This window comes from Sorex fumeus, unplaced genomic scaffold (genome assembly GCF_029834395.1).
Source record: "Sorex fumeus unplaced genomic scaffold, SorFum_2.1 ptg000047l, whole genome shotgun sequence".
Lineage (NCBI taxonomy): Eukaryota > Metazoa > Chordata > Mammalia > Eulipotyphla > Soricidae > Sorex > Sorex fumeus.
The window spans coordinates 38,370,491-38,392,619 of NW_026606104.1; the positions used below are offsets into that span (position 1 = coordinate 38,370,491).

Here is a 22,129-nt window from a genome sequence, read left to right on the forward strand (position 1 = left end):
GAAGTTGTTTCTGGCAGTTATAAGGAGACCACATGGGAAGACAGGGTTAGAACCCGGGTCAGCTGCATGCATGGCAAACGCCCTACCCACTATACCATTATATTATCATTCTGACCCCTAATTCTAATTTTTATTGTTGCCTTGGGCTGGAGCGATACCACAGCGGTAGGGCGTTTGCCTTACAAGCGGCCAACATGGCCGACCCGAGTTCGATTCCTCCGCCCCTCTCGGAGAGCCCGGCAAGCTACCGGAGAGTATTCGATATGCCAGACACAGTAACAACAAAGTCTCCAATGGAGACGTTACTGGGCCTGCTCGAGCAAATCGACGATCAACGGGAGGGCCTTTATTGTTGCCTTATAATTTTGTTGTTTTTGTGGATAGAGAATATAACCAGACAATTTCAATCTTTTTTTAATGTGCTGGTTCTTATATCTGTTATATATATATCAAAACAACTCATATATTACATATATATGTGTGTATATATACATATACACATATATATGTACATACACATGTATACATATATACATATGTATATACATATACATATGTATACATGTGTATATACATATACACATATATATGTATGTATATATGTGTGGGTTATTTTGATTAATGTTGCATGTTCACTTGAAAACATGAATTTTGAATTGTTTGGTCAAATTTGTTTAAAAGACATCACTAATTAATATCATAGCTCTTCTTAAATTATATGCCAGAGCCAGAGAATGTGTGTGTGTGTGTGTGTGTGTGTGTGTGTGTGTGTGTGTGTGTGCGCACACACTCCAAGCAGTCATTATGATTTCATAGCACGCACTCAGTTTGGAATCTGTTATAGAGGTTAGGGGGTGGGTTTCAGATGGCCTGAGTTCAGACCTCAGCTCTGCCCCTTTCTAGCTCTATCATTTGGGGCGAGTTGACCTAAGTCTTTGATCTTCAGGTTCCTTGTCTGAGAAATGCTGCTAATAATAGCTTCCCTTTTGTCTACAGTTGTGATGATTAAATGTGGATCAAGTGCTCAGCCCAGGGACTGTCGTCTGGAAGCACCCTCCAGCAGACACGTCGCCTCTTGCCCTGCTCTGAACTTTACTCTGCCTCACCCTTCCCACCTAAGCCTCCTCCTCCAGGGCTCAGGCCCGCCTCTGAGCGATTGTCGCTGCAGGCAGCTGAGCTGAGAGAATTTCGCCCACCCTAGATGAGGTTGGTATTGGCTATGGAACTTGCTTTGACTGGCAATTTGTTTGTAAGTGACACATGTGGATGCCTGACGTGTGCTTCTGTGGTTGAAGGAACTTTACCTAATCTTGCGTGTTTTGCCTACTTGCTGATTGGACCCTCTATTCTAGAAGAGTCCTCTTTCTTTCTTTCTTTCTTTCTTTCTTTCTTTCTTTCTTTTTTTGCTTTTTGGGTCACATCCCCCATTGCTCAGGGGTTACTCCTGGCTCTGCACTCAGGAATTACTCCTGTCTTGGGGGACCATATGGGATGCTGTGGATTGAACTCGGGTTGGCTGCGTGCATGGCAAACACCCTACAAGCTGTACTGTCTCTCGGGCCGGAGTCCCCTTCTTTAAGGTCCTACAGAGAGGCTACTCCTGGTTCTGTGGGTGCTCCTGACAGTGTCGGGGAATGCTGCAGTACTGGAGATTGATTTCTTTTTTTTTTTTTTTTATGTAGGAGTACTGCTATTTCTGCTATTTATTCAGCCACTGATTAGCTGATTGAATTGTGCATGAACTCCATCTTAATTTTTTTTTCATTTTTTATAATTTTATTTACTGAATCACCATGAGAGCAGTTACAAAACTTTCGGGTCTAAGTCTCCATCATACAATGAATCACCCGTACCTTCACCAGTGCCCATTGGAGATTGATTTCTGATTTTGTCTGCTTGTGTGCGAAGTATGTGCGCAACCCTTTGAGTGATCCTTTTATCATTGTTGTTTGTTTGGGGGCCACTCCTAGCTGTTCTCAGGTCTTACTCTTGCCTCTGCACTCAGGGGCTCTGGTGATCACATGGGGTGTTTGTTGGGGATCAAACCTGAGTTGGCCATGTGCAAGGCAAATGCCCTGCCTATCCTACTATCTCTCCTCTCTTGCCCTGCTTTGAGCCTCCACTTACTGAGCAAAAAATCCTGTCTTCCCAGTGTTCATCCATTTGCTCGAGCGGGCCCAGTAACATCTCCATTGTGAGACTTGTTGTTACTGTGTGCCCAGTAACGTCTCCATTGTGAGACTTGTTGTTACTGTGTTTGGTATATCAAATACATCTCGGGAAGCTTGCCAGGCTTTGCCATGCGGATGAGATACTCTCAGAAGCTTGCCAGGCCGGGCTTTCTGAGAGGGGTGGGGAAATCGAACTCGGGTCAGCCTCGTTGGCCACGTGCAAGGCAAACGCCCTACCCGCTGTGCTATCAAAAGTTTTCACAGCTACCCTTGCAGTCTGGGTCTGCCCTGCCTAATGATGCTGCTTCCTGTCAGATCAGCCGTCCTCCCACAGGGGTGTCAGCTGGAAGCCACCTCCCTGCTCAGGTGCAGCTGGGCCAGGAGGGGTCCCGCAGGCTTCTACTTTGGGATCAGCCCTCACTCACCTCATCAGCTCTGGGGGGGATTTCAGAGGCTTCTGGGCCTGAAGAACTAACTCCTGTTTTTCCCGCCTGCCAGAATCTTTCAACAAACCCAATCTCTTCCAGTAAGTTCCCGTCCTGCTTAGACCAGTCAGCGTGGGTTGCTGGTGTGACCTCTGCTCCGTCCTGCTCCGTGCCCCTCTTTCTTGGCTCTCACACGGAGTGCTCCCACTTCCTGCACCCAGCAAGTCCCAGCGGGAACCACAGTCATTTCACCCAATGCGAGTTCATCTATCCTATCTCCCCAACCCAAGCGCAAAGCTCTTTATCTAAAACTCTGGGGTCAGGGAAGGGAATCAGGGACACACCCTACTCCTGCACTGCCCAGAGTGGTCCCTTCAACATTTAGAAAAATAATTATATACACATATATTTTAAAATAACTGCAAAGTGGTAACTTTGCCCTTCCCCAGGCCCCAGCCCGAGGCAGACACTAATCTGTGTCTCTGTGGATTTGCTGTGGTGACCTGGGTAGCCCAAAAGTGAGTCAGACACATGTGGCTTTCTTTGTTTTTGTTTTCTTTGGGGCCTCCTGAGCAGTGCCCTGGGGCCCCGGGATCACTCCAGCAGTACTTGGGCAACAGAATCTGTAGTTCAGTGCTAAGCCCGAGGGTATGTGTGGTAGGGCTCAGGCCCTAGGTTCTGAGGGTTATCTGGACCATCCTAGTGCTCAGGGTTCTCTGATGCTCAGGAATGCTCGGGAGAATGTGTGGTGTTAAGGATTGAACCCAGATCAGGAGCATGCAAGGCATGCGCCCTAACCCCCAGACTATCTCTCTTGTGTTGTATGTAGCTGCTCATGCCTACCTCCTTTTGCCTAGTAAAATGTTGTTGGGGGGCCGGAGAGATAGTACAGTGGGTGGTGAGTAGGGTGTTTACCTTGCACATGGCCAATATCCCATATGGTCCCTCAGGCACTGCCGAGAGTAATTCCTGAGTGCAGAGTCAGAGGTAACCCCTGAGCATTGCTGGGAGTGACCCAAAAAGGCAAATAAATAAACAAATAAAATCTTGTCAGGATTGAGCCACGTTGTAACATGGCAGTGCTTTATTCTCTCACAGCTGATGAGATTCCAATGCTTCGTTTATCCGCTTGTGACCTTGTCACTGCAAAGACAGTCTTGGCAGATGCCATGCCCAGAGCTTTCTAGGGCCTCATGTCATTTGTTGGTGGCCATTGGACCCTTGGGGGGCTTCCTGGCATGCTTGAGATGATGACCTCTGATGGACAAGTCAGGGGTCACTGTGAGGGAGTAGTTTGGTTGTGGGTGGTATAACAATTTTTCCAACTGTTACTACGGGAAGTGGATTTTTCTGCGCTGGGGCCTCTTGAGAACTGTCTGAAGGATTGCATAAACTCAGAAGATTAAGAAGTTTATTATGCAGTTCAAATAGATGGGTCTGGGTCCCTCCCAATTGTTCAGGCCTCTTCTTTACCCAAGCATGACATCCCTTGTCTGGTCCTGCACTGCTTGATTCCGTGTTTGACTTCCTAAACCCCATGGTCCCTTGCCACTTGCTCGCCTCCAGTGTATGATGCTCTGGTCTGATGCATGCTGCTCTCTATTCAGCTTTCCTCGTCTCAAGTCGTGTCCTGGGGCCTTTCTTGTACTCTACCCCAGCTGTCCTGACTTCTCTTGTGTCTGACCACCACCATGGGCTTCTGAGTGAGACTTCTGAGCTCAGGACCTGTCCCTGGGCCTCCGAGCCCTGCATGAATCTAGCACCTATCCCGGGGAACACAGGCCCTACCTGATCCTGCCTGGGCAGGATTTTGAGAGAGAGAGAGAGAGAGAGAGAGAGAGAGAGAGAGAGAGAGAGAGAGAGAGATAAAAGGGTTGGGGAAAGAGTTTATCTGCTGCCACCTCCCACCCCTGGCCATCCCATTATCTGTTTTAATTGGCTCCCCTTTTATGGTGGAAATTTTTTTTTCTTTTTGGGTCATACCCAGCAATGCACAGGGGCTATTCTTGGCTCTGCACTCAGGAACCACTCCTGGCGGTGCTCAGGGGACCATATGGGATGTTGGGAATCAAACCCGGGTTGGCCACATGCAAGGCAAATGCCCTACCCGCTGTACTATCTCTCCAGCCCCTATGGCGGAGATTTAAAGTTGTTTTTTGTTTTGGGGGCTGGTAGTGCTCAGGACTTACTCCTGGGTCTGCACTCAGGGATCAGTCCTGGAGGGCTGAGAGGAACCATATGGGATGCTGGGCCAGTGGACCCTTGGGATGCTTCCTGTCATGCTTGAGGTGATGACCTCTGATGGACAAGTCAGAGGTCACTGTAAGGGAGCAATTTGGCTGTGGGTTGGCTAGCAGTTTCTGCAACTGTTACCGAGGAAAGTGGATTTTCCTGTGCTGGGGCCTTTTGAAAATTGTCTGGAAGATTTGCATACTAAATTCAAAAGGTTTGTTTGCAAAGCAAATGCCCTACTCACTCCAGCCCCAGAGCAAGATTTAAAATGACCGACTAAATTCATTTGGCCTCCACTTTTCCATTCCCACTGAAATACAATGGCCACTGAGCTGGGGAGCATCAGCCAGACACGGGGGTAGGCAGTAAAGGAGATTTTAGTACTGATCCCTTCAGCTCCCTCACTCCCAGGCCCTTATAGATCTAACTTAAGCAGGGCAAGACACCAAACAGAGATCATTGGAGCCTGGACCCAGAGCCAGAGCAGAAGGTTACGAAACCCCGCTGTAAGACTGCTACCTGGAACCCACAGTGGCTGAGACCCTAACCCAAGTTCCCTCATCCCCTCCTGGTTAGAGAAATAAACAAGGTCTCATCCCTGTCATGTGACTCTTCTCATGCCAACAGTCCAGAGTCTGTCCATTGTGTGGAGCTTTGCTGGTAACAAGTAGAAGACGTTTGGGCCATTTCCATTTTTTGAAGATTGTGAATAATGTTTCTGTAAGCATAGAGATTTCTGTTTGATCATTTGTTTTCTGAAATATGTACTAGGCAGTGGGATTGCTGAGCCATGTGCTAATTCTATGTTTAATTGTTAGAGAAACTGACTATTTTCCACAGTAGTCTATCATTTCACATATCTGCTATACACTTGATCACTTGACTTCCCATTAATCGTCGATTCGCTTGAGCAGGCACCAGTAACGTCTCCATTTGTCCCTGTCGTGTACTAGTGTAGCCCAATGGCATCTGTTCGCTCTAGGAACACGAAGAGCCTCAGACCGATTGTTCATGATCTTGATGGAAGAAGTCTGACAATCTGGTAGGTGGGCGGCCATGCGGTCTTTTGACATCCTGAGGAATCCAGTCAGTAACAGCTCTAGTCTAGCGGTCATCTCTAAGTCTCATTACGTGACCAGCCCATCTGATTTTTGACACCTTGGCAAACGAGACAGCGTCCCTGATTCTTGTTCGTCGATGGAGGTCAGAACTCTGGATTCTTTCTCTCTTTTGAGTGAAACGTGATATTCCAAGCATAGCTCTTTCAATTCTTCTTTGGGAGACCCGAATAGTGTTCTCATCCTGTTTGCGTAGGACCCAGGTCTCTGAGGCGTATGTTAATGCAGGAAGAACAGTGGAATCAAAGAGATGTGCCCAGAGCCGGAGGTTCCTCGTCCTCTTAGCTATTTCCTTGACACTCTTGAAGGCGTTCCAAGCCGCTCTCTTCCTCCTGCGCAGCTCGGGTGCCAGGTCATTTGTCATGTTGACTTCTCAACATGAGAAGGTACACATAACTGTTGCATTCGGAGATGGTCGTTCCATTGAAATGGGGCATCAGGAACGAGGCTGTTTCTCATAAACATTGTCTTCGTAAGATTCAACTGGAGTCCGACCTTTCCACACTCACAGTCGAAGTCAGCCAGCATTTGTGCCGCTTGGTTAATGTTTGGTGTTATTAAAACACTGTCATCAGCAAAGCGGAGGTGGTATAGTTGCCGACCATCTATCTTCACTCCCATTCCTTCCCATTCCAGTTGTTGCATGATGTTCTCGAGGGTAGCACTGAAGAGTTTCGTGAAATGGTATCACCCTGCCAAACCCCTCTCTTGACATTAAATGATTACTTCTTTGTAGAATGGTGAGATCCTGGTAGTGAATCCATACTACAGCTCACGGAGGATCTTGAGTTTGAATGCCCTGATTGGCTAGGGCTTCAGTGACCGTTTCCATCTCAACAGAATCAAAGGCCTTCTTTAAATCAATGAACATTAGACAGAGCGGTATCTTGAACTCCCGAGAAACCTCAATGAGCTTGGTTATCGTGTGGATATGGTCGATGGTGCTGAATCCTTTGTGGAACCCTGCTTGCTCTCATGGTTGTCCTTCATCTAGTGTTCTGCCAATCCTATTCAGGATGACTCGAGTGAACAGCTTGTAGACGACAGACAGCAGGCAGATCGGGCGATAGTTGCCAATGTCATGGATGTCTCCCTTCTTGTACAGTAGTACAGTCCTGCTGGTTTTCCATTGGGACGGAACCTTGCATTCAGACAGGGTTGACAACCTGCTACACAAAAGGTGAGTTTTCCTGACTTTTCACCTCTTATACTCCTTATTGTCTTTGTGCCACACCAGGCTGTGTGCAGGACTACTCCCAGTTCCGTGCTTGGGGATCCTCCTGGCAATGCCCGATGGTCCATGTGGTACTGTGTAAAATCTTAACACGCCGAAGGTTTTGTGTTAGCAGGCTCTCTGGATGGCTCTATCTCACCACCACGTTCGGTGCTCTTGAGCCACTGTGTGTGGCCTGGATCCAGACGGCTGTTGGCCAAGGGCAGACAAAGGAAGAAACGAGGGTCAGGCTGGTCGGTATCAATTGTAGTTTATTCCAATCCTCTTCACGCCTGTCTCTCCTCTGCCTCCTTCTCTCCTGGACCCCAATCTGGAACCTTTCTCCTTCTGGCTCTGACTCTGGATCTCTGGGGCCCGAGCTCTCTCACTTCTGACTCTCCTCTCTCTGAGCTTACATTCTTAGTTTATATAGCAATCCCCTACAGTGGTGACACAAAGGTGGGTTGAACATTAACAAATCAACAAAGAGAGGTAAAACCACTCTTCCAGGAGATTAACTCAAGGATAAAATCTCATCTAAAGAGATTGCTCCAGATTGCCACTCAATGCCTCTTTTGCAAACCACAACACCCAAAAGGAGAGAGAGAGAACAAAAGGGAATGCCCTGCCACAGAGGCAGGGTGGGATGGGGGGGATGGGGGGTGGGAGGGATACTGGGATCCGTGGTAGTGGGAAATGGGCACTGGTGGAGGGATGGGTATTTGATCATTGTATAATTGAAACCCAAGCACAAAAATTTGTAAGTCTACAACTGTACCTCACAGTGTTTCACTAATAAAAATTTAAAAAAAATTTTTAAAAAGAGATTGCTCCAGATTACTGGGAGATTTGCTCAAGGGTAGGATCCCAACGAGGGTGTGTTCTTTCCTCAGCTAGTAATCTACTTAAATATTTTTTTTTTTACTTAAATATTTGTAGTAAATCTACTTCTAATATTTCTAGCAATGTCATTCTGTGTGAGCACAGTAAGAGGTATAAACATCTCACTATACATTCCGCAGTCCTCAGGCCAGGTTAGTCTTCCTAACCCCAGCAGGGTCCTAGTCTCGTCGTTACTTACTTTTGGATCAAGACAACATTTGCCCATGATCATGCCCTCAACTTATAGTTGAGTATCGTGGCTCTTTGGCCTGACCCATTTGATGTCAGGGTAGCTCACAGCTTGCCCTGGGTCCATTCAGTCCCTTGTTGGGACCCTGCTTTTGGGGTGCTAGGAACTAAGGGCAACTGAATCAAGAACTCAGATGCCCAGGAGTAAATATTATTTAAAGTCAATCAACTCCCAAGTTCATGATCACAATCACGATCATCCTGTTGTTCGTTGATTGCCTCGAGCAGGCCCCAGTAATGTCTCCCTCGTCCTAGCCCTGAGATTTTAAAAAGTGCCATATTCAAGGCTCTTTCAGGGTTAGGAGAATGAGACCCATCATTGTTACTGGTATTTGGCATATTGGGCATGCCACGGGGAGTTTGCCAGACTCTGCCGTGCCTGCGTTACAAAGCATAATATTAACTGTCGCAATAGCACAGCGGTAAGGCATTTGCCTTGCACGCAGCCAACATGGCCGACCCGAGTTTGATTCCTCTGCCCATCTCGGAGAGCCCGGCAAGCTACCGAGAGTATCTCACCTGCACAGCAGAGCCTGGCAAGCTACCTGTGATGTATTCGATATGCCAAACACAGTAACAACAAAGTCTCCAATGGAGACGTTACTGGGCCCGCTCGAGCAAATCGATGATCAACGGGAGGGCCTTTACTTTACTTTTTACTTTACCTGTGTCCATATAGAAAAGACATTGCTTACAAGTTCAGTGTCCTTAGAAGGATCTGATCTTACAAGCTAACAGAATCTGATTAGGGAGAAAAGGTGATTAACTGGCTGGGGAGGAGAGCACAGAGAAGTGTTTACAGATAAACAGAGGAATGGGAGTGACTCAGGAGCACTGGGATGAGTGTGACCTAAGCTACCTGAGGAAGAACAAAACAGTGTTATCCTAAGTAGTGGGGAGCATCCTTGGGGCTCCCTTGCACTGCCCTTTTGACATTTCTCTCCAGCTCTGTAATTCTCCCTTTTCTGGGACAGGAAAGGGTAGTGGAGCACCCCCAGCAATGCTCAGGGCTGGAGTGGAGCACTTCCAACTGTGCTCAAGGTCAGTTCTGGTGGTGCTCATGATACAGTGCCTGATCAGGACCGTGGCTGATGGTCCCCATCTGGGTGTCAGGTTCATGTGTCCAGCACAGGGAAGAATTCAAATATGAGTTCAAGAATTCAGAAACAAAGAGTAGAGAAAATTGATTAAAGAAAACTAAATAGTCTTCAGAGTGCAGGCATACTCCTGAGAGGGTAGACCAGTTCTACACACATTTCTAGTATATATGATTATGGAAAAGGGGCAAATTAACTAGGGATGGGATATGAATTTTTAAATCATGAATTTTTAGGGAAGAAGGAGAACTCTAAGTAGAGAGTTCCTGGAATCAAGTGCCACCCTGATCCTGACCACACCTGGTCTCTTCTAGGCATTGTCATGGCTGTTGTAAGCTGTCTGGTACAGATGGGGCTGATTTTTCTTTTTTTTTTTTTTTTTTTTTTTTTTTTTGGCTTTCTGGGTCACACCTGGCAATGCACAGGGGTTACTCCTGGCTCTGTACTCAGGAGTTAGTCCTGGTGGTGCTCAGGGGACCATATGGGATGCTGGGAATCGAACCCGGGTCAGCTGCGTGCAAGGCAAACACCCTACCGGCTGTGCTATTTCTCCAGCCCCGATTTTTATTTTCTAAGGTAGGCTTAGGGTTTACTCCTAGTTTTACACCTAAGGGATCACACCTGGTAGGGCTTAGGAGACAATACGGGATGCCAGAGATTGAACCCAATTTGCCTTTGTGCAAAGCAAGCGCTCTTTTTAATTATTATTACTATTTTTATTATTATTATTATTATTATCATCATCATTATTATACCTGCCATGGCCCTGGGAATGATTTTTCTTACTCAAATGTATCATAATAACTAGGGGCTGGAGTGATAGCACAGTGGGTAGGGCGTTTGCCTTGTATGCAACTGACCTGGGTTTGATTCCCAGCATCCCATATGGTCCCCCAAGCACTGCCAGTAGTAATTCCTGAGTGCAGAGCCAGGAGTAACCCTTGTGCATTGCCGAGTGTGACCCAAAAAGCAACTAATAATAATAATAATAAATAAAATGTATCACAATAAGCTGAAATCTTCCACAGCGGTAGGGCGTTCGCCTTACAAGCGGCCAACATGGCCAACCCGAGTTCGATTCCTCCGCCCCTCTCGGAGAGCCCGGCAAGCTTTCGAGAGTATTCGATATGCCAAACACAGTAACAACAAAGTCTCCAATGGAGACGTTACTGGGCCCGCTTGAGCAAATTGACGATCAACGGGAGGGCCTTCCCATTAGTCACTTGGCCCTGAATCCTGTATTCTCTTGGCTTCAACCAACATACCAGAGTCTTGGTCTTCATTGTCCTGACCCTTAAGGATAGTCAACATCTACAATATTTAACTCTTTTGCCAAAATATCACGAGCTTTATACACAGAGTAAGTATCATTGCAAAGAAATAGTGAGTGAGAGAAATCTCCTTTTATCAGGTGATTAATTTTTTCTTCTCAATGTTTTTTAAATGAATCATCATGAGACACACAGTTACAAAGTTGTTCACGATTGAGTTTCAGTCATACAATTTTCCAACACCTATTCCTTCATCAGTGCTCTTTTCCTGCCACTAATTGTCCCCAGTTTTCCTCTGAACCCCCAGCCTCCCTCTATGGCAGGCAGGTACTTTCCTCCAACCTCTCCCCCCCACCACCACCCTTTTCCTCCTTTTAGGCACTGTGGCTTGCAGCACTGTTACTGAAGGAAGGATTATCACGCATGTCACTTTACTTTCTTTCAGCAGTTGGTTCTTGTCCAGAGTGATCATTTCCAACTATCATTGTCATAGTGGTCCCTTCTCTCTCCTAACTGCACCACACCCACCTTGTGGCAAACTTCCCACCATGGACCAGTCTTCCTGAACCTCATTTCTACTGTCTTTGGCTATTATTCTTATATTATTCATTTAATGTATATTGCAAATAGTGTGATCATTCTATGTCTGTCACTCTCCCTCTGACTCATTTTGCTCAGCATGATACTCTCCATGTCTATCCATGTATAAATAAATTTTATGACTCCATTTTTCCTAACAGCTGCATAATATTCCATTGTGTAGATATACCATAGTTTCTTTATTTGGTCATCTGTTCTTGGGCAGTTGGGCCATTTCCAGATTCTGGCTATTGTGAATAGTACTACAATAAATGTAGGAATGCAGAACAGATGTCTTTTCTGCATTGTGTTTCTGCATTGTTTTCCTAGGTATATTCCCAGGAGTGGTATTGCTAGGTCATATGAAAGTTCAATTTCTAGTATTTCGAGGGATATCCATATTGTTTTCCCAAAAGACTGGGTGAGTCAGCATTCCTATCAGCGATGAGTGGGTGTCCCTTTCTCCCTGCATCTGTATCAGCACTGGTTGTTCTTGTTCTTTTTGGTTTGTGCCAGGCTTTGTGGTCTAAGATGATATCTCATTGTTTTGATTTGCATCTCCCTGATGATTAGTGATGTAGAGCAGTTTTTTTCATGTGCCTTTTGGCCATGCCATTTGTATTTCTTCGAGGAAGTTTCTGTTCATCTTTCTCCTCATTATTTCATGGAATTGGATTTTGATTTTTTTTCTTGTAAAATTCTACCAGTGCCTTACATATCTTTGGTATTACCCCCCTATCAGATGAGTGTTGGGTAAATAATTTTTCCCATTCCATGGGCTCTCCTTGAATCCTGGTCATTGTTTCCTTTGAAGTGCAGAAGCTTCTTAGCTCAATGTAATCCCATTTGTTTATCTTTGCTTCTACTTTCTTGGTCATTGGTGTTTCATCCTTGAAGATGCCTTTAACTTTAATGTCATGGAGAGTTCTGCCTACATTTTCCTCTGCATACTTTATGGATTCAGGTCTTATATCAAGATCTTAATCCATTTTGATTTGACATTTGTGCATGGCATTACAAAGAAGTCTGTGTTCTTTTTTTTTTTTTTTTTGCATGTAGCTGACCAGTTTTCCCAGCATCACTTGTTGAAGAGGTTTTTCTTGTTCCACTTCATATTTTTTGCTCCTTTATCGAAGATGAACTAATCACATACCTGAGGGTATCTCAGGATATTCAACTATATTACATTGATCTAAGGGCCTATCTTTATTCCAATAACTCCTGAGCATTGCCAGGTATGGTCCAAATTTTTTTTTTTTAAAGAGGACATTGGCCTGTAATTCTCTTCTTTGGTGGTGTTTCTGTGTGCTTTTGGTATCATATATGCTTCATAGAAACTGGTTGGGAGTGCTGTTTCATCAACTTCTTGGAAGAACCTGAGAAGGATTGGTCATCATTAAAGGTTTGAAAGACTCACCTGGTCTTTGGTTTTGGGGAAGATTTTTGATTATCATTTCAATTTTCTTGATAGTGATATATCTGTTCAGGTTTCCAAATCATCTTGTATCAGCCTTGGAAGATTATAGGAGCCCAAGAATTTATACATTTTTCTTAGATTCTCTCATTTTGTGATATAAAGATTCTTGGGACTGAATTGATGGTACAATGGCTGGGCATTTGCCTTGCACAAGACTGACCCAGGTTTGAGCACCGTCATCCCATATGGTCCCTTGAGAACCACCAGGAGTGATTCCTGAGTGTAGAGCCAGGACCAAGCCCTGAGCATTGCCAGATGTGACCCAAACCCTCCCCCCTCAATAAAAAAAAAAGATTCTCTGATGATCCTTCGAATTTCTGTGGTGTCTTTTGTGGCACCTCCCCTCTCATTTCTGATTTGGTTTATCAGGGTTCTCTTTCTCTCCATCTTTCTTTGTGAGTCTTGCTAGTGGTTTGTTGATCTTTATTTTTTCAAAGAAACAGCTTTTAATTTTGTTGATCTTTTGGATTGCTTTTAAGATTCCAGTTCATTAACTCCTGCTCTAAGCTTTATTATTTCCTTCTTCCTTCCTGCTTTGGTTATTTTCCAATTTCTCAAGCTGTGTAGTCAAGTTATTTATATGGGCCCTTTCTTCCTTCCTGATGAATGCTTGCAGAGCTATAAACTGTACTCTAAGCACCACTTTTGCTGTGTCCTGCAAGTTCTGGTAGCTCATGTCCTCATTCTCTTTGTTCCCAGGAATCTCAGACGTTCTTCCCACTGGTTGTTCATTAGTGAACTGTTTCATTTCCAGGTGTTTGATTTAATTCTTCGTTTCTGATTAACTTCTATTTTCAGGGCATCATGGTATAAAAAGATAGTCGATACAATTTCCATCCTCTTGGTTTTATGGAGGTATATGTTTTGTGGCCCCACATGTGGTCTGTCTTGGGGAATGTTCATCGTGTATTGGAGAAGAATGTGTATTCAGTTTGGGGGGGATGAAAAGTCATATATTCTATCCTCCTCTCTTCCGTTTCTTTATTTAAAGCCAAAATTTCCTTGCTGAGTTTTAATCTGGTTTATCAAGAGGTGTTTGTCTGGTTTGTCAAGAGGTAACAGTGCAGTGTTGAAGTCTCCAACTACTATTGTGTTGCTATCAATAGCCTCCTTGAAATCTATTAGTAGTTGTTTTAAATCTTTTGCTGGTCTCTCATTGGATACATGTATGTTTAGGAGTGTGACTTCTTCCCGATGTATATATCCCTTATTATTAAGAAATGACCCTCTCTGTCTCTTATAACCTTTTTGAGCATAAAGTCTATATTGTCTGATATTAGTATGGCCATCCTGGTAGTTGTTTGCTAGAAGAATTGTCTTCCAACCTTTGACTTTGAGTCTGTGTTCTGACTATTCAGATGTGTTTCTTGCAGGTAGCAGAATATTGGATTCAATTTTTTAATCCATTTTGCCATGTTTGTGTCTTAATTGGTGCATTTAGACCATTGACACTGAGAGAGATTATTGTTACGGAGTGTTGTGACATCTTTTATAGAAGTTTGATGCATTTGAGGGGTTTGTCTTATCTTAAAGTAGCCCCTTCAGTTCTTCCTTGAAAGTTGTTTTCAAGTCTGTGAAGTTCCTGAGCTGCTGTCTATCTGTGAAGTTGTGTATTCTTCTTTCAAATCTGAAAGAGAGTCTGACTGCATAAAGTACTCTTGGTGAGGCATTCATTTCATTGAGCTTGTTTTACTATATCCCACCATTGTCTTTGGGCCCACGGGGTCTCATTTGATAGGTCCTCTGTAAACTTAAGGGATGGTCCTATTTATGTCATTTCCTTCTTTGATCTTGCTGCTTTCAGTATTGTATCTCTGTGGTTTTCATCATTCTGACCAGGATATGTCTTGGAGTCTTTTTATTTGGGTCTCTTTTAGCTGGTACCTTTTTGGCTTTCTGGCTTTGGATACATGCATTCTTCGGCTCTGGGAACTTTTCAGTCATGATGTCTCTCACTGTTACTTCTTTGTGGGTGTTGCTTTCCCGTCCTTCTGGGACTCTGATGATTCTTATGCTCTTGAATTCATCCCAAAGCTATCTTGTCTGCTATTTATGTAGAGGGTTTGTTGTTGTTTTGTTTGTTATCATCTTCTGCTGTTGCCTGGAAATTTTCTGCATCTCATCGCGTAGTTCACTGGTTTTGTCCTAAGCTGATGTTATTCTACTGCTGTGACCTTCCACTGAGTTTTTCATTTCACATTCCAATTTTTTAAATTCTGACATTTCTGCTTTTAGTTTTCTCATAGTCTCTTGCATTTTATTGGCTGTCTTTTCCATTGTTTCTTTGAGCTCATTAAACATCCTCAATATTTCCTCTATGAAATCTTTCAGAGAGATTATATAGGTAGATATTCCTGGCTGAGACTTCAGGGCTCCTACCTTCATCCACTACCTGTGGTGGGATTCTGCTCTGTTTTCTTCTTTGCTTTTTTTAAAATCTCGAGCCATTGCCATATGCATGTGATGAAATTCCCCAATATTCTGTCATCTGTCTGGTGAGGGAACAAAGAGAGGGCTTCTTAGCTGGGAGCTTCCTTTTATCCGCTTCATTCTCCCACCCCCAGCTATCCTATTACCTATTTTGACTGGATACCTTTTGGGGAAGGGTGAGATTTAAAATGACAAATCAGGAGCCAGAGTAATACTACAGTGGGCAGGACTCTTGCCTTGCTCAAAGCTGACCTGGGTGCTCGCTTCGAGATCACATATACTAAAATTGGAACGAGACAGAGAAGATTAGCATGGCCCCTGCACAAGGATGACATGCAAATTCGTGAAGTGTTCCATATTTTTAAATCTACAACTGTACCTCATGGTGTTTCACTAATAAAAATCTAAAAAAAAAAAAAGATGACCTGGGTTCCATCCCCAGCATCTCATATGGTGCCCAGAGCACTGCCAGAGGTAATTCCTGAAGTACAGAGCCAAGAGTAATCTCTGATCATTGCTGCATGTGGCAGCAAAACAAAACAAAACAAAATAAAATGACCAATCAAATGAACTAGCATGCCACCCTCTCTCCTCTGTATCTTTGCACCCTTCATTTGGTTTTCCTGGCAACCACTTCCATCCTCAGGTGTTTTCCCAAGTTACCTTCATTACCACAGACCATGAAGAAAAAAAGGAAATCCATTTGAATTTACATCTCTGAAACTTTCTCAGGATCTGAGTATACGAGACTAGTCTTATGACAGAAGGTGCTTTTATTTCTCTTATCACTCAGGAAATTCCAAGGATGTTGGGAGCTATGAGCCAGAAAGCATGAAGAGCAAATATATAATAGAAATCAATTCTGGTCATCTAAGTCACCAAATATAGATTTTTTTTAATGAACTGTATCATAGGCCCCCTGGTATTAAGAGCTCTAATAGAAAACCAATCATAAAATCAAAGGATAATTCTGCACTCCTAGAATCTCCTCTAGGTATTAATAATCATCTGTGAGAAGTGCAAGCTTCTTTGATCTTTTCTTGGGTTCCAGAAGCAGGAGGTCTCAGCAAACAGTTTTGAAGCTGGTGGGGTTCCCCGGGTCACTTATGTAAAGTGGGGAGGAGAGAGACAGTAGCCTGGAGAAGGGAATCTATTGTTTTTTCTATATCAACCTCTGCCACCTGAGAATGGTCCTGGAAATATAGGACTGATAAGAGCCTTCAGTGAACCTTACTCCTTGTAGGAAAGTCAAGTCATCCTAGACCTCACCCCAGGGTAAGGATCAGAAGGTCTCTCTGGTCTTTCGTCTCTGCCTCAGAGAGAGAGAGAGAGAGAATGCATTCAAGAGAGAACACGGGCTTCTCGAGAGTGGAGAGGGAGCCCAATACACATCCCAGGGTTTAAGTACGAAGGTATGAAAGTCCATCTCAATAAGGGAAATTCAGGTGACACATGTGCTTGGGTACCACATATGTTCAGCAATACATGGACACAAATGCCACATGTGCACTCTTCTTTTGTTCAAGCTGGCTTTTATAGCGTTTCTCCCAAAAAGCTCCCAGTTTTATAGCTGCCTCATGTGGGGCTTTCTGGTGATGTCAGTGGCTCCCCAGGTAACTTATGTGGCGAGGAGATTAAGTCAGTGGGCTCCACAGTTGGCTTATGTGAGGTGGAGGGGGGGAGGGGGAGAGATGTCACTTTCTTTTTGATTTTTTTTTTGAGGGGGTCAAACCCAGGAATGCTCAGGGGTTACTCCTGGCTCTGCACTCAGGAATTACTCAGGTGGTGCTTTGGGGACTATATGGGATGCCAGGGATCGAACCCAGGTCAACTGGGTGCAAAGCAAACACCCTCCCCGCTGTACTATCACTACAGCTCCTGAGATGTCACTTTCTCCTAATCCACCTCTACATTCTGAGACACAGAGTTCCGGGGTTCTTGCATTACCTCACAGAAAAGAACTTTAGGAGGAGAGAGAGAGAGAGAGAGAGAGAGAGAGAGAGAGAGAGAGAGAGAGAGAGAGAGAGAGAGAAAAGACTAATGCACTTAAGGGAGAATGCAGGCTTCTCCAAGGGAGAAGAGCCCCAACACAGATCTCAGCATTAGATAGGAAAGTACAAATCTCAAGAGGGAAGATACGGGCGACACATGTGCTTGGGCACCACATGTGCTTGGGTACCACATATGCTCAAAAACGTGGGTGCAAGCAGAACATAGGCTCAGGCAGCATTGTGCGCCCTCCCTTTGCTCAAGGTGTCTTTTATAGTTTTTTTCCAAGCTGCCCCCATGTGGGGCTTTCTAGCTAGATAAGAGTCTGTTGCTAGGTTTGTTGCTAAGCAGGTGGAGTTGGGAGTGGTCTTCTTTGAAACTCTTTTTCTTGACCTTTGATCCTGCTGGATCTTCTCTCTGAGGGTGGGCCCTTCTCTGACCAGGGTTTGCTAGGTTTAATGGATTAAAGGAAGGAATTGAGGGTTCTCCCTTCAGGCCCTTGCTGTAGGGTCCAGTCTCCTCAGGGTCTGCTGCTGAAGGTTTTATCAGGACTTACTTTCTGTATCTGCAAAGTGGGTCAGATTTGGAACTGGTGACTATTACTTACCAGAAACTTCATTGCCATGATGTAGGGGGGCCCTTCCCTAGGGAGGCCCTACCTACCTACACCAGAGAGAGAGAAGGCAGCCTCTAGAAGGGGCTATGCCTCTTCCAACCTGGTTTTGATCTCCAGCATTCCCCAGGGTTCCCTGTGCACTGCCAGGAGTAATTCCTGAGTGCAGAGCCAGGAGTAACTCCTGAGCATGCTGGGTGTGGTCCATAAAGGAAATCAAAAGAAAACAAAACAAGATCCCAGAAATGTTTATTGGAAAGCAGAAGAAAAAGAAAAAGGAATTCACCGTGTGGGGAAGATGAAGTAAACTTGGCTCATTTTGTGGGGGTTTTAATAGGAAAACTGGGTCTTTGTGTTACAGAGGATACAGGAAGTTAAAAAAAAAGGAGTTTTTTTGTTGTTGTTTGTTTTGATACGTGTGTTTGTGTGTAGATACTTTATTTTTTAATTTTTTAAAAAGATTTTTTGGTTATATTTATTTATTGAATCACTGTGGGAAAAGTTACAAAGCTTTCAGGTTCAAGTCTCAATCATACAATGGTCAAATACCTTCCCCTTCACCAATACTTATTTTTCACCACCAATAACCTCAATATACCCCCCTCTCACCCCTCCCAATGCCTGTGAGGCAGATGATTTCTACTTAACAATCTCTCTACTTTGATTACATTCATTATTTCAACAAGAGATGCACCATTATTGTTTAGAATTTCCCAACAATCAGAACTGCTGAAAAGGCATTGTGAAATAATTCGTTTTTTTTATAGCTGGTTATGAGAACCATATGATGTCGCGTGGCCGCTATCGTGGCCATGTGTAGACACTTTCAAATAAAAACTGGGCTCTTTGCATTTCTTATCAATTGTCAAGAATGTTACAGAAGGGCTGGAGTGATATCACAGCAGGTAGGACATTTGCCTTGCACCCGGCCTGACAGGGTTCAATTTCCAGCATCCTGTATGGTCCCCCGAGCACTGCCAGGAGTAATTCCTGAGGGCATGAGCCAGGAGTAACCCCTGAGCATCGCAGGATGTGACCCAAAAAGAAAGAAGAAAAAAAAAAAAGAATGCTACAGAAAATGCAAAGATCCAATAGAGTGGTTCTGGCCATTTGCCTTAGATATTTCCCATTACCTTAACCTCCTGGTGAGTCTAAGCTCTGGGGCAGAATTTTATGAAGTGGGACAATCACTAACTTCCTGTTTATTAGAAAGAGCCCAAGAATTTGCAGAAAGTCAAACATGTAGGATAGGCAGTCAAAACCGGGACTGCTCACAGCTTCTGGCTAGGGGAAACTTTAGGCCTCTTCTTTCGATTTAGGCAGGCAAGCTGATAGGGAAGGCCCCCTCCCAAGGAAATGGCAGTAAATTTCTTAGGAAGTAATAGCCTTGAAGTTGCAAAAGCAGACTTGCAGAAAACAGGAACTAAGGCCTGAATACCCTCACCTGGCACCAGCAACAGACCCAGAGAAGGCTGGACCCTTCTCCAACAGAAGCTCTAGCAGAAACAAAAGACAAGGAAAGGAATTTCAAAGAAGACCATCATCACTCCCAACCGTACTCCACCTTGGTAACTTCCTTAGCAACGCACTTATTCCTAGATAGAAGCCCCATGTGGGGGCACGTTGGAAAATCCCTATAAAAGCCACGTTGAACAAAGGAAGGGTATGCATATGCTATCCAAGCCCATGTGCTGCTTGCGCCCACATGGCCGAGCACTATGGCGCCCGAGCACACGTGTCGCCTGCATCTCCCCTCTTGAGATGGGTACTTTCATGCTTCCATGTCTAATGCTGGGATGTGTGTAGGGGCCCCCTCTGACCTTGGAGAAGCCCAGGTTCTCTCTTGAGCACGTTACTCTCCACTCTCTCCCACTTTCTCTCCCTCCTCTCCTTTGAAACCTCCGAATAAAATCTGTTTTACTTCACTGCATATCTACTCCTGAAATTATTTTCTGCAAGGTGAGACAAGAACCCAATAACCCTGGGTCCTGGGTGGCAGAGGCGGATGGGGAGAAGTGACTGTCTTTCTCCTCCCCGCTTCACTACATCACTTTTATATCAGGCCTTAGTTCCTATGTCCACGAGATGGGTTCTGGCAGCCTAAGAGCTAGTTGGTTCCAGCACTGTAGGGTGACAACATGGGAACTGAAAATCACTGTCAGCTTGTTTATTTAGACTTTAAAATGTTTTTTAGACTGTCAACTTGTTTTTTCAGACATTCGAAACTTTTTGTTTGTACTAACCTGATAAGGTCCCGGATACCGCACACCCTGAACATGTCAACTTGATTGTTTAACTTGTTTTTTTTTTGAAGTTTACAGGCCCTCACTCCACCCGGATATGGTGGTCAATATCCTGAACTTGTTTTCCTATCTGCATACCCCATAATGCTTGTGACGCAAATGCTAACTTTTAAACCTATGGGCCAGATATGCACCATACCATGTTGTGTTTTAAAGTAATTGGTTGAAGTAGTGTACTGTGTTTTAAAGTGATTGGCTCCTGGACAGAAGTAACGAACGAAAATGGCCTATAAAAAGACTAACCTGGACGAACGGGGTCTTGCCTCCTTGGCAGGTCCTGCATGTCTAGAAGAGGGGCTCGACCCTAGCTAGCTAGAACAATCAACCCTGTTGCCGATTGCATTCTCTGGTCTGTCCTTTGCACTGTGGTGAAGATCTTAAAACTGCGACATAACATTTGGAAGCCCTAGCGAGATCTCCACACCAGCTTGCAAACTGCGGAAGAGAACAGGGTAGTAAAGGCCTAAACCTTCGGGGAAAAGCATTCCCATTAGGGGGAACTAGGTTCCCGTCTGGCCGCAGCAGGGGTCTGGCCCACTCCTTTTTCGGAAGGCATCGTCCTTACGGGGAGACTTGGTAGTCTTGTGGAGAGTGCGCGGACCATCAGAAGTCATCCTGGCGCCAGGGGAAGAGTCACAAAATCTTGTCGACCAACATTCAGCCATGTGGATGCCCTTTGGGCTCATTCCAGAATCGCAGTGTGTGTGTGTGTGGGGGGGGGGGGGCGGGGCGGGGGAGTGTGGTGCGCACCAGTGTGAGAGGAGGACTGGTCCGAGCAAGTGTCGCAGTGGTCTCTTTTCACTGCCATTTTTGTTTCTTTTCTGTTGATTGTCACTATTACTTGTCTTAACACGGGTCAGACTCAATCTACTCCTAGAAATCTTATTCTGGGCCACTTCTCGGAGGTCCAAAGGAAGGCCCAGAACATGGGTCTGGTGGTGAAGAAGAGTAAGTTGGATACCTTCTCCTTGGTCGAGTGGCCCTCTTTTGGGGTTGGGTGACCACCCCAAGGATCCTTTTCTCAGAATTTGTTCACCCGGGTCAAGGCAGTCATCATGAGACCAGGAGTTCAGGGACACCCTGATCAACTCCCTTATATCTTGACTTGCGAATTCTTATTAGAAGACCCACCCCAGTGGTTGCAACCTTTCCTGCCGACAAGCGCACCCCACGACTATCCTGACCCTCTGGCTAATACCCTGGCACTGGCCCTTCGGGAAACTTGCCCTCCCACCCAGAAGGACCCCCGGTTTTATCTGATAATTCACTATATCCCTATCCTCCTGGATTTGGAAGTGGAACGGCCACCTCCTTATGTCCCGGTGAATGGTCCCAGGGCACCCTCGGCCCCGATGGACTCACCCACCTCAACTACCGGGGCGCTGCTGCCGAGGGGACAGGGATTAGCCAGAGGCTGCGACCCAGAGGGCTCCAAACCAGAGAAGAGATTAATGAGCCCTCCTCTTCCTTTTTCCTTGGCCCTGAAGACCTAGTCCCACTCTTGCCAGTCCGGGCAATTGATCAGCCTGGGGGCCAGCAGTATCAGTACTGGCCATTTTCCTCCGTGGAAAGATACAGGGGCCTTATTCTCATAGTCCAGGAGGCCACCTCTACAATTGGAGAACCCAAAACCCACCCTTCTCTGAAGACCTAAGTGTCTTATAGGTCTGATTGAGTCCATCATGCACACCCATTGCCCCACTTGGGATGATTGCCAACAACTCCTGAGAACTCTGTTCACCACTGAAGAAAGAGAGTGCATTCTCAACAAAGCTCGGAAGAATGTTCTTGGGGACAACAAGAGGCCTACGACCCTCCAGGACGCCATTGATGCAGTTTTCCCCTTAAGCAGACCAGACTGGGACTTCAGGACCCCCAAAGGTAGGGAGTGTCTCCGAGTATACCGCCAGACTCTGATGGTCGGTCTCCAGGCAGCCGCCCAACGGCCCACAAATTTTGCTAAGGTAAAAGCCATTGTCCAGGGGAAAACCGAGAGCTCGGCCATTTTTCTCAAGCGTCTATATGACGCTTACCGTCAATATACTCCCATAGACCCTGAGACTGAAATACACCGTTCTGC

The 22,129-nt window shown here is 45.2% G+C and overlaps 1 non-coding gene across 1 annotated transcript; it reads left to right on the forward strand.

Moving 5' to 3' along the window:
- The first annotated feature begins 15,400 nt into the window (after positions 1 to 15,400).
- Positions 15,401 to 15,507, forward strand: LOC130032284 (U6 spliceosomal RNA). Its single transcript, XR_008793821.1, has one exon. It is a non-coding gene; the product is annotated as a U6 spliceosomal RNA (small nuclear RNA).
- Positions 15,508 to 22,129: the final 6,622 nt, after the last annotated feature.